At 49.4% G+C, this 13146-nt stretch overlaps 1 protein-coding gene across 1 annotated transcript in view; it reads left to right on the top strand.

The window, feature by feature from the left end:
- Nucleotides 1-1129: 1129 nt before the first annotated feature.
- The window catches only part of LOC144823963 (cell surface hyaluronidase-like), a 582809-nt gene continuing 570792 nt past the window's right edge, over nt 1130-13146 (top strand). The window contains exon 1 of the mRNA XM_078682928.1: nt 1130-1278. The gene's annotated coding sequence lies outside the window, so the exon portion shown is untranslated. The remainder of the gene's footprint in view (nt 1279-13146) is intronic.

Genomic DNA, 13146 nt, shown 5'->3' with positions numbered 1-13146 from the left:
GAAAACGGCAGGAATCGAAGTAAAGAGGAGGATGCAAGGAGAGGTACAGAGGGAGTTAGCATAAAAGGAGACACAGCCGGCGGCCGTGAAACTGAAAGTACGGCCGGCCGGCCGTGAATAATTAGGGGATGAGCGCACGCTGAGAAGCTGCCTTTGATGTGGTAATGCAAGGCAGGCAGGCAGGCGGCTGGTGGCATTGTGCACGCGCTTTTTAGGGCTTGCGCTTGCGCAATGACCTAAAAAGCACATGCACTTCAAGAAATCGCCAGTGGAATCGTGCTTGGGTAAACGCTGTTTAAACCCCTATAGAGCTTCGCCAGCTATGCGCATGCGCACAGCAGGCGAGCCCTAAAAACAAGTCGGGCGGCACACTATTTCTAAGCACAGATTTTTAGCTTTCTTGTTTTTAAGCACACTCTTAATTACATTAGCCATGCCCCTTTGAGAGCCCCACGTCCCCCCCCCCCCGAGTTTTTTTTATCCCACTTAAAGCCCTGCCTTAGAGACTCTCTCTGGTCACAAGGCCCTTGGTACCACTTGCATCTTTTACAAGGGACTTATATGTGGGTGAACGGTGTGCCAATCATGGAAACAAGGGTACAATTTTGGGAAAGAACACAGGCACTGGGAACCTGGTTAGCAGGAACCCAGTGAACATTTAGTCAAAGTGCATCAGAAATCTGGCAAAAAGTGAGGGGGGGTGGGTTATTGCAACAAAAACCCACTTTTCTTCAAGGTATTCTAGGGGACTGAGGGGGCACCACGCTCAATAACCATCCCCGCTCCGCTTAGCATATTGCCCTCAGCTTCTGTTCCGAGAGAAGTCTGCCAGTGAGTGGACAGGAATATGTCCCATTACTTAAAGTTTCCTGCCGGATGGTGTTAAAAGACCACAGCAGTTCACTGACAGCTAAAGGAACCCGGGGAGGAGGGAAGGGGGGGCAAGTTCAGCTAGAGAGAGAATACAGACATGCGGGGAGTGTGGAATCATTTAGTTGCTATGCTATGCGGGGGGTGGTCGGCATGAAGAAGGGGGGTCGCACATTCTGTGCATGTCACTGGATCTCACGTTGTGAGACAGGAGCCGGGAGAGGGGCGGGGCGGGGTTTGTCCTCCTCCGTCCTCTCCTGCCCTGTCCTGCACCGAGGCGCAGACAGCCAAGGACCGTCCAGAGGAGACCGTCGAGCCGGCTGGAAAGGTAGCAGCCTCCGACCCCGAGAGGCGAGAAGAAACCGCGTCTGCTCCTTACTAGCAGCGGGAGCATCCGGCAGGAGGGAGGTGAGGTATGGAGTGGGCTGGGCGCGGGGAGGTGCACAGTGAGGCTTTCATTTGAGGGTCTGAATCTTATAGGGGAAACCGAGGGAGCAGATTATCCGGTTTATCAACTGTGAGCGGCTCTGGTGGTCCAGCCGTGTGTAAGTGTCTCATCGCATTGCATTATGGGGCTTGTAGTCCGCATTTATAATGGAACCAAGTGCCAGAATTAAAAGTAGTATAAGTGAGAATGGCAGGATGTACATGTTACCGCTGGCGTCGGGCAAGTAGTAACTCATAGGGGTTGGAGTAGAGTTTAGGACCGGGCAGACAGAGAGAGTGCTGCTGGGTAGGACAGGCTCATTCAGCTCTGCATTGGTCTGAGCTGGGGGTCTATCCTGCAGTCCCGCCCAGAGCTCACGTTTGGTCCGACTCTTCCTAGGCGTCCACACGCCCCCCACCAGGCTCCGCCTGCCCCCGCCCCATCGGCCCCCTGGGGTCTGTGGCGGCTACGGGAGAGATGAGAGGAACAACCTGGGTTGGCGTCAGGACAGAGAGAAAAGTCCTGGGGGCAGACATACCAGAAGAAGGAAGGAGGGGTGGGAGCAATGAAGAAAAGAAGGGAAGGGGCAGGAAATTAGGAAGGAGAAAGAGATGGAAAGCAAAAGTAGAGAGAAGAAAGGGGAGGTAGAATCCCGATGGGGTGGAAGAGGTCAATAGTATGTGGAGAAGAGCGGGGTGGATGGATCCAGGGTGGCGGGGGCAAAAAAGGAGAGAGGGGACGAAAACGAAGAGACAGCTGATGAGGAAGGAAGGACACAGAGTGAAAGAGATTGGCAATGCAAGAAATTAACATGCAGCAAAGTTAGAAAAGGATTTTAGGCAGGCAGAGACGCAGTGCTTTAAGTGGGCCGGGTCCGGCCGGTGCTCAACACCGGCAGTTCTAAAAAGCAGGTGCTGAGACTGGCCCCTATCGGCCTCTCCAATTTTGCGTCACCCTCAGGATGAAAGAATAAGGGCCATATGTATCAAGCCTTTGGTGATTTGCAAAGGCAGAAATTCGCAGAATTTCGGCCTTTGCGAATCGCAAACGGCCTTTTTGCATGTTTTGGGATGTATGAAACATTCCCAAAATAAGGAATTGCAAACTTGTGCGATTCCTTATTTTTCCATAGCATTTAGGGAATCGCAATTTTGCGATTCCTTAAACGCTATGTATGTAGCATTTTTGGCTTGCGAATTTTGGTGAAGAATTCGCAAATTACCACCAACTTGTAGTTGATGGTAACTTGCGAATTCTTCCAAAAATGCACAATTTGGCATTTTTAAGGGTGGCATGTGATGCACACACATGCCCATAGGGCATGTATGTGCGCCATATGCACACACATGTTCTTTTCAGGGGTGCAGCAGGGTGTCTTTGAGACACCCCTGCACCCTTGCAATAATTCTCAAATTGCGATTAGCAAATTGCGAATTCGCAATTTGAGAATTATTTTGCATTCATTCCTATGGGCCTCTTGGCCCATAGGAATGCATTGGAAATTATTACTTAACTGCGAATTCGCAAAATGCGAATTCGCATATAAGGAAGCTTAAGGAATCGCAAATAAAAAACGATTTTTTTCATACATACCATTTTCCAATTCCTAAATAGCGATTCCTTAAAATTCGCTATTTAGGAAATGCAAAATAGTTTGATGATACATATGGCCCTACGTCTTAACTCTGCAGCAGTACCACCCTTCACTGCCTTTGAAGTAACTAGTTCTTTCATAGTCTCATAAAAAGTTAAATATAACGAAGTCATAGTTGTTGCTTATTTATCTTATGCATCTAACAACATAGCCAATAGTCCTGCCTTGTATATGTAATGTTACTTATTGTATTAGATATCTGGATGGAATGAAGAAGCAGAAAATTACCAGTCAGGCAGCACACTATGCTAAATACAATTTTTAAGCTAAAGGGTATTTTTAAGCCACGCCCCAATTACATCGGCCAGGACCCTTTCAGAGACCCCACATTTTTCTCATCCCACTTAAAGCCCTGCAGAGACGCACTTCTGTTAAACGCGCACAGTCCTGCAGCTAGCTAAACCTAATCATTATTTGCTGCAGCAAAGACTCAATGAGATTGGCTTGCTTTCTACTACTCTCAAGTGGTTTTGCTCTTTCCTGAGCAATGGATCCCAGTCTGTTCAGCTGCTTCCTTTCAAGTTTGAGCCTGTGGTGGCAGCTGTGGCATTCCCGAAGGACTGTCCTTGAGCTCTTCAATGTCCATATGACTCCTCTGCCTGGTACTGTCAGAGCATGGGGCTTTGATATTGCATAGTATACAGATGACACTCAGTTCATTGTTTCCAATGATGAAAACTGAAGCAACAGTGGACTAGATGCAGTCTCACTGCCTAAAGCTCAATGGGGAGAAAACTGAGAACATGGGAAGGCTAACAGTGTTTAGAATAACCCTTGGTGGCCAGTTTCTTTGGCACCAGCTTGAAGCTCAAAAAAGCAGCCAAGAACCTGGGCTTTCTGATTGATGGTTTCCTTTCCATGAAAGACCTGGGCAGTGTTGTGTGTGGGAGATGTTTTGGCCTCCAGTAGCTTCTTTGCAGAATTTTCAATTGGATCCTGATTCACTGGTGTAAGACTCTAATACGGGCCCTTATCACCAGTCAGCTTGGTTATGGTAATGCTTCATAAGTAGGTATGGCCAGCTGTCATTTTACACATCTGCAGCGCATCCAAAATGATGGCTATGCGCATGATTTGCAACCTTCTTGCCTGGACCTTTGTATCGGCCAGATCTTCATTCTCTTTATTAGCTTCCCGTGCGCAAGAGCACCGTTTTCAAATTGCTCTTTTATGTATGTGCATTGGGCAGTTTGTTCTTTTGGTCCTGTGGCTTAGAGAAATTGAGTTTATTTCTATAAGCCCTCCAGAGCACTCAGGTCAGCCAACCAAGCCATCACCTTCTGGAGATGCATTGCCAGGGCTCCTAGGGGTGGGCGATCCCTTATTAATCTTGCAGCCACTCACGAAAATGCTCTCCCCCTCAAACTGCGCATAACATCTGATTTAACTGAAACTACTAAAAACTTGGGGCTACATGTACAAAGGTAATAGTTTGTGATGACCAAATAGCGAATTTTTCCGATTCACTATTTGGTAATCGCAAACACCAATGTACAAATGTGTCTTTAACGCATTTTGCGATTCTCAGTGGGTCGCAAATAGACCTACCTCATGACTATTAATGAGGTAGGTCATGGTTTGTGACCCATTGGGAATCTCTAAAATCACGGCGATGGTGGAAAGCTGGGGTCAGTAGGCTACCATGTCTGTGATTGCTTTTCAATAAAGCGATCTTTTATTTTTGGGGAAACTCAGCTCGTTTTCTTAAAGAAAAAAGGAGAAGGGTTTTTAAAAAAAAAGTTTTCTTTAAAAAATTTTAAGAGCAGGCTGTGGTTTGTAAGACCACTGCCTGCTGTTTAAAATGTTTTTGCAAACATTCACAAAGAAGAAGGGGTACCTTGGGGACCCCTTCCCATTTGTGAATGTGTTACCACCTACTTTAAATAGGTGGTAAAATGCAAATGTTTTGGGATCGCATTTCGGTCGCAAAACATTCACACATACCACTGGAATTCTTTCTCTGGAAGGGACGCCCTAAATACGCTCCTTCCTAATGCCGAATCCCAATTTGCGATTCAGTAATTGGTTACTGAATCACAAATAACGCTTTGCACATGTGTAAAAGCCTTTTTGCGTTCACAAATGTGCCGATTCACAAAAAGCCTTTGTAAATATGGCCTTCAGTCGTTTCCTACACAGAAGCAGTTTGCTGTGCCTTTCTCCCTGATTACGTCATTCTCTTTCAGTAAAAACTGTGTCTAGTGCTGGGATTACCTTTTGGGGAGGAGTGTGCGCTTTATAAATATTATAATTTTAATTTAAGATACGTGTTTCAATGTCACCAGTTTTATTATCCCTATCCCAGGGAGCTATTGGCAAGTCATGGAGATTACTACTAATTAGAGAAAGTAACTCAAGGACAGTAGCATAGTTCGGGTGTCTGGGGCCCTAATACATGCAAGTAAAAAATGCCCCCCTCACATTCAAGGTTGGTATTAAAAGACAGCAATATTTCGAGTTCTTTAGGCCTTTTGATCCCTGGGCACCAATGCCACTTCACCTGTTTTACTACGTTGCCTTCCTCACCGAGACCTGGATGAACGCCTCCTCAGCCCCAGACATCGCCATCGCCATCCCAGAGGGCTACAAGATCACCCAGAGGGACCGCACCGCCAACCAGACGGGAGGAGGCATCGCCATCATCCACAGAGACACCATCCGCATCACGACCAACACCGACGACACCCTAACCACCGCTGAACACCTGCACTTCCAGATCCACACCAACCCGAACACCACCCTCAGAGGCACCCTGATCTACCGACCCCCGGGGCCACGCACACGATTCAGCGAGGACATCGCCGACTTCGTCAGCCCGCATGCCCTCCCCTCCGCCGACTACATCCTCCTGGGGGACCTCAACTTCCACCTGGAGAACAACAGCGACCGCAACACCATCAGCCTGCTCGACAACCTCGCCAACCTCGGACTCAAGCAGCTGGTGTCCACCCCCACCCACCTCGCTGGACACACACTCGACGCCGTCTTCTCATCCAGCAAAGACGTCACCTTCAGCCACGCAACAGGACTCCACTGGACGGACCACAGCTGCGTCCACTTCACCTTCAGAAGAACGACGATCCACCATCACCAGCAACAGGTTGCCCGAAGAAGCTGGAACAAGATCACAGCCGACCAGCTCACCGCTTCCCTGAGCCAGCACCCTCCCGCCAGCTCAGCGAACCCCAGCCAGGCCGCCAACAACCTCACGAAGTGGATCAACAACTGCGCGGACGAACTCGCCCCTCTGAGAACCCCACCCAGCAGACCCTGCAGCAGAAAAACACCATGGTTCACCGACGAACTCAAGAGCTCCAAGAAGAACTGTCGAGCCCTCGAGAAAGTCTGGAGAAGGGAACCAACTACGGACAACATGACCACCCTCAAGCTCGCCACCCGGAAACACCACCAACTGATCCGCGCCACCAAGAAAAATACATACAAGGATCGACTGGACAACAACGCACACAACTGCAAGGAACTCTTCAACATCGTGAAAGAGCTCTCCAACCCCAACGCCGGAAACAATGACATCACCCCGTCGCAAGACCTCTGCAACTCCCTCGCGTCCTACTTCCACAACAAGATCACGGACATACACAACAGCTTCAACAACCAACCAACGCAAGCCACAACCGCAACAACGCCACCCACCACCACCCTCCGCACCTGGACCCCGATCAGCACCGAAGACACCATCCGCACAATGAACTCCATCCATTCCGGATCTCCGACTGACCCCTGCCCTCACCACGTCTTCAACAAGGCCGACGCTGTCATCGCACCCCACCTGCGGGACATCATCAACACCTCCTTCGAAACCGCCACCTTCCCTGAGAGATGGAAGCACGCCGAACTCAGCGCTCTTCTCAAGAAACCCACAGCAGACCCCACCGACCTCAAGAACTACCGTCCCATCTCGCTCCTCCCGTTCCCGGCCAAAGTCATCGAGAAGACCGTCAACAAACAGCTGGCCGCCTTCCTCGAGATGAATGGATCCCTCGACCCCTCACAGTCGGGCTTCCGAGCGAACCACAGCACCGAGACCACCCTCATCGCTGCCACCGATGACCTTCGAACTCTGATGGACAACGGAGAAACAGCGGCCCTCATCCTCCTGGACCTCTCCGCGGCTTTCGACACTGTCTGCCACCGCACCCTAGTACAGCGCCTCGGCAACATCGGAATCCAGGACAAGGCACTGGAATGGATCACCTCCTTCCTCGACGGAAGAACACAGAGAGTCCGCCTACCACCGTACAAGTCAGAGGCCACCAAAGTCATCTGCGGCGTCCCTCAAGGATCCTCACTGAGCCCCACCCTCTTCAACGTCTACATGAGCCCCCTCGCGGCCATCGCACGCCAACACAACCTCAACATAATCTCCTACGCCGACGACACCCAGCTGATCCTCTCCCTGACCAACGACCCCGCCACCGCCAGAGCCAACCTGCACGAAGGGATGAGAGAGGTAGCCGAATGGATGACGACCAGCCGCCTGAAACTGAACTCGGACAAGACGGAGGTCCTCATCCTGGGCTCCTCGCCCTCCGCCTGGGACGACTCCTGGTGGCCCCCCGCCCTGGGCACCGCACCCAAACCGACGGACCACGCACGCAACCTGGGCTTCATCCTGGACTCCTCCCTCTCCAAGACCAGACAAGTAAACGCCGTCTCCTCGTCTTGCTTCAACATCCTGCGCATGCTACGTAAGATCTTCCGGTGGATCCCCACCGAGACGAGGCAGACGGTCACCCAGGCCCTCGTCACCAGCCGACTGGACTACGGCAACGCCCTCTACGCCGGAACCACCGCCAAGCTCCAGAAGAGACTCCAGCGGATCCAGAACGCCTCGGCCAGACTCATCCTCGACATCCCCCGACGCAGCCACATCTCCGGACACCTGAGAGATCTGCACTGGCTCCCGGTCAACAAGAGAATCACCTTCCGTCTCCTCACCCACGCGCACAAAGCCCTACACGACCAAGGCCCGAGCTACCTCAACAACCGGATCAACTTCTACACTCCCAAGCGCCTCCTCAGATCAACCAACCACGCCCTCGCCGCCGTCCCCCGCATCCGAAGAGCGACAACAGGAGGAAGGTCCTTCTCCTACCTGGCCGCCAAGACCTGGAACTCACTCCCGACCGACCTGCGCCTGACCCAAGACCACCTCTCCTTCAGGAAGAAGCTCAAGACTTGGCTGTTCGAGCAGTAACGGCACCCCCCCCCCCTACCCAGCGCCTTGAGACCCTACGGGTGAGTAGTGCGCTCTATAAATGACCTGATTGATTGATTGATTGAATGATTGCTACAGCACTTCGTATGGGTTTCTGGGTTTGATATTCTACCTTTATTTCCTCTTGTCTAGCTCCAGCCCTCTCTCCTTTCATTTCTTCCTCTATTTTGACATTCTCCTCCCTGTCATACCCTATTCTACACCCCTTTTCTCACTCATACTTTTCTACTTGCTATCACGCCCCTTTTCGTCTCCTCTCTTGTCCTCCTTCACCGTTTGTCCCCTTTGCCTTTATCTCACTTTTCCTTCATGTTCTCCTCTCTCTCTTCTTTCACCACTTCGATTTAATCTCCCTGTTCTCCCTACATTCTAACACCCTTTATCTTTCACATCCATATCTTGACTTTGCTTCTCGCTCTCATGGACATCTCCTTAATCCTCTCATGCTCTACAGCATCCTTATTTTAGCCCCCTTTCTTTCTCCTCACTACCCCTTTTGCTTGTTCTTCTCAATGTTGTCTCTCTATCTCTTACTTCTTCTCTCCCGGCTTACTTTGCCTCCTACTTTTCATCCTCTCCTTTGTTCCTCACTTTCCTCTTTGTTCTCCATTTCTCCTTGATACCATTTTTCTTTTTCTTCCACTTCCTGTCAACTCCACACCTCGTCTTCTTTTCTAATTGTCTTTCTCCCTCTGGCGCTTCCATTTCCGCCCTCTCCCTGTCTGCACTCAATCTTCCCTCTCAAGCAAGCAGAGTTCTAGGAATTTGCAGGGACTCCCAAAAATAGAGTGGGTTTCTTTAATAAACTGAGGCGGGTACAAGTCATGCTGAGGCCCCTCAATATCACGGGCCTTGGTGCCACTACACCTGCTGCACCACTGATAGCGATGCCCATGTTCAAAGGCATGATGCTTGTCTTGGCCTTGGAGGAGTTTTGATGTGTCAGGAAGAATGGAGAGCGAACATGAAAAAAAAAAAATTCGAGAGAGATAGGGAGACTGATGACAGGACAGGAAGGCAGTCAGAAGAGAGAATCGTTTTAGATGAATGAAGTGGGAGACTCAGGACACTAGGCATATAGACAACCAGGCCCACCTAGTCTGCTTTTTTCATTCCCTGATGTAATAATGCGGATTCAATTGTGTAGTTATCTTTTTCAGGTGCGAAAGGATACAACCTAGGTGTTTCGGGCTAGGGCTCTAGTCCTAGTGTTTTTAATGTATTGTTTAATCGCCTTTCCATTTACAAACAGTATGTTTGTTTTATAGTAATATATAGTCACATAATCTGCTCTCGGCTAGGGAATCAATTTTGAATAAAGCCTTTTAAATATAAAATGTGGCTTTTTTTAAATGTGTTTATGAGGAAAGAGGCTGCAGAACTTGCTGATGTAAATAATCATATAGTCTTCCAAAACTGGTTGTCGCTCTATAGGCACCATCCACCAATGATAAAGCGAGAGGTTCACGAGTCCGCCAGATTGGTTGTATGACAGAGGCACGCATGTCTAAACCACGCGTGCCTCCACAACACTGCCAGAAAACAAATACGTCTTACTCTATTCCTTTACCATTCATGCCTTTACCGCACAATTTTGTGGTAAGGCATGACTGGTAAAGGGATTTGTGTGGTAATGATCACACCCCACATCTCTTCCCAGAGCCCTAAGAACATCCCTAACCCACCCCACCCCAAGCCTTAAAAACAATCCGACCCTCCCTGAGCCCTAAAAACAACCCCAACCCCAAGCCCTAAAAACAACCAGACACCCCCCCAGCCCTGAAAACAATCCCGACCCCCAAGCCCTAAAAACAACCCCAATCCCCCACCCCCCCCAGCCCTGAAACAAGCCCTAAAAACAAACTCAACCCCCGGCCCATAAAAACAACCCGACTCCCCTGAGCCATAACAGCTATCCCCACCCTTAAAAACAACCCCTCACCTCTCACCCCCACCCAACAAAACCCAGCCCCCTGTTTCAGACCATGTCCCAGAGCTTCCTCCCCCGATCCGTCCTCTTCCTGTGCCCACCCATCTGCGCATCTAGACCGCGCACTGCCTTAACCACATGGCAAGGCCAATGCGTGGTTAAGGCGAGCGTGGTTCCGCTTGTAGGGAAACAGCACACCTGTCTCAGCCTGCGTTGTAAAGGCTGTTTACCTGCCAGATTCCCTGACTCGGGTTGGCAAATTGACTGCTGCACTTTGCCAAAGGGTTCAGGTATTTAAAAATACGCTGGTAAACCTGTAAAAGCGTTTTAGAGACGGGCCTTCCATGAAAAGATTTAGTTACAGTGTGTAGGGATGTTGTTGTACTATGGAGGGATCTGGCACATGTTAGCAGGGATCTGGTAGAGGTGTGTAGAGTATTTCAGTCATCTTGTATCAGGGATGTTATATCATGTCCATGTGAATATATGTCTTGGGTAAGGTATGTAGGCATCTTGGATATGAACATGGGTGCCTGGCCCAGGATTTGATAATCTGACCTATGTATGCAGCGATGTGACTGAGGCCTGAGGTGACCCTGGTCACATATGCAGTGATCTGGTCTAGGTGTACAGGCACTTGGTTGATGCTTTCAAATATTTGTCCACGGCATGAATGCAACCGGGTCATGTGTGCATTGCTCTGGCCCAGGTGAGAAGGGAGCAGGTTCAGGCCTGTATGGATCTGGTCCAAGAATGCAGCGATGGAGTCCAGCCTGGCAGTCGTATGGCCGGGCTGCTCTGAGAAAACCCCTAACTGCGTTCCGGTGAGCAGCGTGGAAAGAAATGCAGAAGAGTGTTGCAGGAAGAAACTTTAGAGTAAGAGAAGGATAAATATGAGGATTTAAACACAAGCACGGAAACTGCCTGTAAGGCCAGAGGCATTATACAAAGGCAGCGCTGTCTAAGCAGCCAATCTCCAAATGCACAGAGTGAAACGAAGGCAAAATCATTGAAAAGAGCCTTGCCAGGCATAACCTTAGCAAAGCAGGGGAAGGCAAACAATCCTGAATTAAACACCAGCATTAATAAAGTCGTAGTGCGAAGCCCGGCCGTGATGAAAAGTCAGCGCTGCCCAAGGAGCCAAAAACAAACTAGTAAAGCTAAGCGAATGCAAAATAATTCACACCAGTGAATGAAGGTCTAACAGCTGGCACTCCAAGGAACAACACTGCCCGAAGCAAAACTAAAGTACACATATTATCTGCAGGCAAAAGTGGTGGTCACTGATCTTTCTTCAGCTGCCCCCAAAATTTAACCAATTGAAGAACAGCGTTCACTCTCCTTCAGCAAACACTATGGCCAAATGTAGTTTACAACCAGACCTCTTGAAGTAGACAAGGTCAAACACTCTGACATGGATTATGGGACACTCTTTCTTCCCTTACTCATAGTTTCACGTTGCATGCACTAGGCCTGTGGATGTCCTTGTAAGACTTGGCTTTTTCAGTGGGATCACCCTTAGACTTTTTGCTCTTTGACCTCCTGATTTTGACCTTGTTTTTGTTGGTTTTAGGACTCGGCACTTTACCACTGCTGTTCAGTGCTAAAGTGCATGGGCTCTCTATGTAAATTGTGCGTATGGATTAGCGTTTCCATTATTGGCTTATTTAATTTACTGTTAAGTCCCTAGTAATGTGCACGTGTGCTCAGGGCATGTAAGTCAATTGCTGTTAGTGGGCCTGCAGTGTTGATTGTGCCGCTCACACAAGCAGCCTTTCAAAGGTGACTCAGATCTGCTACTGCAGTGTTTGCGTGCAGTTGTTACTGCCATGTCAACCTAGCAGGTGCACCCACTTGCCATGGGTACAACTTCCCTTTTCTTACATGTGAGACACCCCTAAGGTGTGGCCAAGGTACCCCCTGGGCAGGGTGTAGTGTATGTGAAAGGTAGGACATGTCCTAGTGTGATTGAGATGTCCTGATAGTGAGCTACTGCTAATTTCGTTTTTCACTATTGCAAGGTTATCTATCCCATAGGCTAACATGGGAGCTGCTTTGTAACATCTTATAAGTATAAATTCTCATTGGAACAAGATGGAGAAATTGAGTTTAGGCTCTCTGAACTCAGAATTTAATAGCACACCTTTTCAGAGAGATGGTTTTTAAATTGTGTGTTTGAAAATGCCACTTTTAGAAAGTAGGCATTTTCTTGTTTAACCATTCTGTGTGCCACTGATGGTTTGTATATTGACTATCTGTTTTTGGAGTGTCAGGGGCTGGAGATGTACATTCACTGTAGACAGTCACAAGAGGGGTTGCTGTGTGTCCTGCCTTTCCAGGGTGACTCATAGTTGGACGCAATAGGCCTGGTATGCATTTAGAGCAGTGGGAGGAGCTTTCACTAGCACCTGAATAGGCATAGTCTCCTCTGCACAATGCTGTCTCCACTTCCTGTAGTGAAGCTGAGCCAGAGAGGTTAGAACTGGTTTGACTGGAGTCAGAGACCCTTGCCACAAAGAGCAAATGTAGTCAAATGTTGGGGCCCTGACCCCAGGACGTTAGGTATCTGCTGGACTAGGGGACCTGCCAGGAAGAAAAGCTGGAAAAGCTGTGAGGAGAGATTACTACTTTGCTTTGTGCTTTGCTGGGTTGGCCTGCAGTTGCTGCTTCAGTCTTGGGCAGGCCGGGAAAGGACTGGGCTGTGCTTTTTGCATCCTAAGTATATCCAAGGGCTTGTTGTAGAGTTTACCTCCTGTTGGAAGTCTCAGGGAAATCAAAGACTTCAACATCTTCTGGGTACCGGCTTCTGGAACTGGATGTTTCAGCTGCCGCAGAGGAAAAAGGTAACCCATGCTGTCAATGATTCTGCTGCCGGCTCTGTGACCTGACGGCACCACAGAGGGCACTGCCACACTTCGCACTGCAACCCTTGTCTCACCGATGCCACGTCTGACACCGCCACTGAGCCGCTGCTTGCACCGTGACCTGTAGGCACTGCAGTCCGTACCACCTTGCTTCACACCGCT

The sequence above is a fragment of the Lissotriton helveticus genome, chromosome 3_1 (genome assembly GCF_964261635.1).
Source record: "Lissotriton helveticus chromosome 3_1, aLisHel1.1, whole genome shotgun sequence".
In the NCBI taxonomy this organism is placed as follows: Eukaryota; Metazoa; Chordata; class Amphibia; order Caudata; family Salamandridae; genus Lissotriton; species Lissotriton helveticus.
The sequence above is the reverse complement of the archived record's forward strand: the minus strand, read 5'-3'. Positions and strand labels throughout refer to the sequence as shown.